Source organism: Vombatus ursinus, unplaced genomic scaffold (genome assembly GCF_900497805.2).
Source record: "Vombatus ursinus unplaced genomic scaffold, bare-nosed wombat genome assembly UNPS02011591.1, whole genome shotgun sequence".
Taxonomy (NCBI): domain Eukaryota; kingdom Metazoa; phylum Chordata; class Mammalia; order Diprotodontia; family Vombatidae; genus Vombatus; species Vombatus ursinus.
The window spans coordinates 1627977-1633976 of NW_020951369.1; the positions used below are offsets into that span (position 1 = coordinate 1627977).

General features: G+C 34.4%; 1 protein-coding gene across 1 annotated transcript in view; it reads right to left on the reverse strand.

Moving 5' to 3' along the window:
- GABRG3 (gamma-aminobutyric acid type A receptor gamma3 subunit) overlaps positions 1-6000 on the reverse strand; it is an 802344-nt gene that overhangs the window by 395554 nt on the left and 400790 nt on the right. The gene's annotated exons all lie outside the window — the stretch shown is intronic.

Below are 6000 nucleotides of genomic sequence, written 5' to 3' on the forward strand. Positions count from 1 at the left end.
TAATTTAAACTGCTACATAATATAATATATATATAATATAAATTATTTTGTGGTATTACATATAATAAATATTTGTTTATATATAAATGTATATCCTATATATGTATGGCATATATAAATGTAAGTAATGTATGTATATTATCCCAAGATGTCATTGATAGAGTGAGGAAATAAGGAAACTCCTTTTACCAATATAGATCAGCAACAGTTCTGTGACTTCAAGTATCAGAGAATTGCCTATGAGGTTAAGTGACTTGCCTATGGTTCCAGAGCACCCTGAGTCAGAGACAATATTGAACAAGCAGATTCCTAACTCTGAGACCAGCTTTCTCTCCATTACACCATGTCACATTTCATATCTTTCTAATTGTGATAATCAAATCTCCATGACTGGAACTACACTATTTTCCCAACTGGACTAAATCTCAGGGTTCAACTATTAAATTATCAAAACAAACATTTATAGTATAATTTAACATGTGAATTTCATTTTGGCCCCAAAATTAACAAGCCTTCTGCTAGTTTATAACTGCATTCAAAGCCTCCCCCTAAGTTGCTCATCACTCTTTTTCATATTACATCTTAAACAAAGGTTTCAGATATGGGAATCTCAGGTTTCTTTTCTAAGAGTATTTTCTTTTTCCTATATGTTCTTACAAAGCCCTTTCCAAGCCCACTGAGATTCTACACACACAAGGAAAGAAAAATAGCCCTGAAGTGGTCTACTCTTTGGAACAGAAAAGAAAATTTAGTCTTTTCTGAGTAGGAAGAACTTTTCTAGAATGAAGTAAAACCTTTTTGCAGTTCAGATACTATTAACACGACATTTGACATTATCTTAGACCTGAAAACAACATATTTCTGACCACCACCTCTATAGCTGGTCATTCATCTCTCATATTCCTTGACACGCTGGACTCAAAGAAGAAGTCGGCATGTTCCTTCATCCTGACTGCCACTGCCATTAACAGACTCTTGTTTCACATCCAATCCATATGTGACCTCTCCTCTTTTGAAGGTAACATCATCTAATTATGCTATCCTGTCCAGATCCCTGCTGCTATAATCTAATGGCCTCCACAACATTATCCTACTTTTCTAGATGACTACAGCACCAAGCTAACAGCCTATTATTGTTCAATTATTTTTCAATTGTGTCTGATTCTTTGTGACTCCATTTGGTGGTGGTGGTGGTGGTTTTGTCAAAGATACTGGAGTAACTGGTTGTTGTTGTTGGTTGGTTTTTTTTTTTTTTTTGGTTGTTCTTTGGCAAAGATACTGGACTTTGCCATTTCCTTCTCCAGCTCATTTTACAGATGTGGAAACTGAAGCAAACAGGGTTAAGTGATTTGCCCACAAACACACAGTTAGTAAATGTCTGAGGCCAGATTTGAACTCAGGAAGACCAGTCTTCCTGACTTCAGGCCTTACATTTGTCCATTTTGCTACCTACCTGCCCTAAGCTAACAGTCTAACTTTTTTTCAGTATAAGGAATGTCTGTGTTTTATCTATTGTTCATATCTTCTCCAGTTCATACCACATTACCTTGACCATAAATTGTAGACATCATGTATGTTGGATGTTGTTGAATGAATAACCTCACACTATACTTAATTACTTTGAAATTCAAAATGGTGACACTTCCATCACAATCTGGTTCTCAGTTCATAATATCTCACGTCTATCTACTTAGGTTTTCACAGCACTTGTCTCATAACAACCTCATGCACATTTGAGGAAACTGAAGCTGAGAGATATTTGAGTTAATTGCTTATGGTCATAGAGCTAGCAAGTGTTGGATCTGGGGTTGAAATTTAAGTCCCCTAATTCCTAGCCCAATACTTTTTCTTGTATTGGGCTGAGGAGCCAATCTCCTCTCTTCCCATGCCCTTCTTCATGCCAACTACCCTTAGAGGTCATGAAAATTTGTGTCTTATCACAAAAAACTGTTACACCTCACCTCAAAAATACCTCAGACTGGAATTTCCTTCTCTTACCACACATTCTTCATCTTCTCTCTTGTTCTTTTTGAACATGCTTTTCGTCCTCACCATGACCTCTATTACCTTCATCTTAATCTATTCTCCCAGTTAGCACATGTTCTTGCTTTATATCACTCCATTAATTGCAAAGTCCTATAATCCTTTTTCCCTTGAGCAACCAATTCGATCCCTCTCAGCAGACAACCTTGCCTTCTATTTCACTGAGATACTTCTTGCCATTGTCTCTCATCTCTCATCTCTCTCTCTATATATATGTGTGTGTGTATGTGTGTGTGTGTATCTCTATATATATAACACATACATATGTATATTTATATAAATATATACACATACATACATACATACAAACATACATACATGCCTATGTAGTTCTTCCCTTGAATCTCAAAGGATAATGTGACCCTCCTAATGAAAGATCCTTACAGGCATTGAGTCTAACCACAGAATTTTACAAGTAAAGAAATTAAGTCCATAAAAGTGAAAGGTCTTGCCTAAAGTCAAATAAGCAGTGAGGTAAAGATGTAAGATTAGTTCCAATGAGGTCAAGAATGTACAGTGCTTTGCAAACCTGAAAGCATTATATAAATATTATTATTATTGTTAGAACCCAAGTCTACTGACTCCCAAATCAAATAATCTTTCCTTCGTAATCCTCTGCTTCTTTTCATTTAATTTTTCCTAAATCCAGGTGTACCTCACAAGGTTTTTTTTACTCAGCACCATATAATTTCTCACTCCACATTCTCTCCAGTAATTCTCTCTGTGCATGTAACTTCTTCTTCCTATCTTCTTTCTCTGTCCGTGTCTTTCACTGTATTTCTCTCTTTGTCTCTATCTGTCTGTCTCTGACTCTTTCTCTATTTCATCTTAATTCCAAATATCAGTGTCGCATATACAACTACTGACTGCCCTCATTTCAACTTAGATTGTCTATCAATACCTCAATCTCAACATGTCCTGAAATGAATTTATTCCACCTCAATCAATCAATCAATATTTATTAAGTCTTTATCAAATCTATAAATAATTATTTACTAGACACATTTATTAAGTGACTATGATGTACCCATCTCAAATGAATCTCTCTACCTCCTCCAATAGTATTACCATTCTTCCAGTCACCAAGACTCAGAACTTCTATATCATCTTTGATTCCTCTTTGCCCCAAGATACCTAGTCAATAAGTCAAGAGACTCCTTGCATATAATATTCCTCCCATCCATCCCTTCCTTTTCATACACACTGAAACCAGAGATTATCTTATTTTTCTATCTGTATCCCCAACATTTAGTACAGTGCTTTGTACTCAGTTCTCAATAAATGTTCTATTCACTCATTCACTCTAACAGAACCCTTCATATCCAGACTACTGCAATAGCTTCCTCAATGACCTATATGTCTATAACTCTTTCCTCTACTGTTAATTATGCACACAAATATCATTTTAGCTCATGGAATGCCAGTGAGCAAAGATAGAATAGCATTGACCTCGTCCCACAGAAACCTTGCCTAGTACATCAATATTGTGGAAATTGGGCCTCTCTATTTGGTGGAGGTTTTCCTACCCTAATGATATTATTTTTCCTTGGTCTCTCTTCACAAAAGGTCTTTTCATCACAGTTGGCTTAGGACCATTGACATCTAGAGCTACCACAAAGATCCAGTATTATATCTACTTCTATGTATGAAATATTTATATACAAAGCTACACTTTATGCCCACTGAAGATAGAAGATAAAGCAAGAGAATCTTAAGAGAGAATAAGAATTTCAGTTCTCCTTGAAACAAATGAGGTTTTATAAAGAGTTATGAAATTCTGAATAACAGTACACAATTGTAAAGCAATAACCCAAAGTTATTTACTGAGTCACCTGAGAACCGCCAAAAAGCATATCACATGAAACTACCTCAGGCCACTATTTGTAACATAAGTGACTGAATTAACTGTCATGCTCACTGTGGAATAATTATGTTTGACAGTAATTAAAGGGTATGGGTCACAAAAGAATGGAACACCTCTTGCTACTGAAAAATAGTGCTGGAGAGCATTTTAGAAATTTCAACCTTAGCTCTTAGAGTGATTTTAAATCTACCCCTTCTTACAGGTATTCAATTTCAATTTATAAACATTTGCCATGTGTCTACAGCTTATAATGTCATTCCCAATACATGCATACACACACATAAATGTATAATATTTGGATTAAAAAAAAAACCAAAACCTCTGGCCTAAGAGCAAACTTGCAGGTTAAGATACTCTGTAGGAGATAACTACTAATTGCCATGCTTACCTCAACAAGGCCCCTGGCAAGGTAACAAAATATATGTATATGTGACTTTACAGTTGAAAATGTACTTGAACATTCATTACCTTGTTTACACAAAAGTTATATGAGACAAGAAGAGAGAGACTATTATTCCAGTTACAAGGAAGAGGAAACTGAGGTCCAGAAAGAATCAGTGATTTACCTAAGGTCACAAGGTTAATGAATGGTAGTCCTTGACTCTTTCTACTACGTTGCCATGCTCTCTTGAAAATGAGATAAAAATTTGAAGAGCAAACAGAAAAGATAAAAGCATGTTATAAAAATATAAAGAATAAATTATAGCCATGTGGAAAGATATAAATAAGGCAATGTTAAAGTTATCTGTTTTCTAACTTGGGAAGTTTTTGGCACCTGAAATGAGTATTTGAGTGTTAATGAACTTGGCTGGAAGCTCAAAACACTATATCTCATCAAAATCACAGATAGAGATGTTTTCTATGCCATGTTAGATGAATCTGCAAGTGGGTTATGTTTTCATCAATGTAACAATTTAGAATGTGTATATTAAGAAGTTTTATTTTAATTTCCTGCTCTACATCTTAGGACTCACCTTTAGTCACCTTCACCAAGAAATTACATATATATTGCTTTGCTAACATGTGAAAAAAATAATTAGTTTTGAATGGATTTATGAATAGACAATTAAGAAGGTCAGGGAAATACCATACTAGTTTTTATGGTACACTAATGCATGTTTATTACAGCAAAATATAATTAGTTATTTCATTTATAAAGTCACAATAGGTAAATCAAGCAACAGTAGCTAGCATGGCGTGGTGCTTAGAGCTAGCTAACCTTGGAGTCAAGACAAGCTAGCTTCAGGTTCATTTGTGAGATATACTGGCTATGTGACAAGTTGCTTAATGTCTTACTTAGTTTTCTATGTAACTTTTGGGGACTAATAATTGTAGTATAGACTCTCATTAGTAGAGACAGTCATTTTTGTTTGTTTTCTGTTTTTATGTATGTGTGTATCCATATATTTTTGTATGTGTTAGGTATCTATGCAGATATACACAGAAAATACACTTTTATGGGATATATCTATTGCTATCTATCACATTAGAAATTAAAACATCCATAAATCATTATGAAAATAGTTTTGTCCTTATGTACTCCCTGAAAGAATCTTAGGGAGACAAGAGAATGACTGCACCACATTTTGAGAATGGTGGTTCTAGCTTGTCAAAATCTTTTTGAATTCTACCTCCATCATCTGGTGTGTTAGCTATTTCTCCCAGCTTTGTAACTTCAGAAAATTTGATGAATATGTCCTTCATGTCTTTATCCAAGTCATTGATTAAAATGCATAGAGTCAAGCACATATGCCCAGAGTATGAGACTAGAGGTTTCCTGCTACATTTTAATTTACAAATTACAATTATACTTATAATTTACATTTATAGTTAATCTTTGAATCTGGCCATTTAATCAGTTTTGAATCTGCAGTTATAGAGTCATCTAGTCTGTCCAAAACAAATATAACTACAGGTACATCTATACTTGCATACCATATACATATATATACACATATGCACATGTATGTATATGTATAAATATATATATATTTGTATAAGTATTTATAAATATAAGTGTGTATATACACATATATGTGTGTCCATGTGCATGGATATAGAGATAGAAATTGAAGTATTCCCCCCCAAAAGCT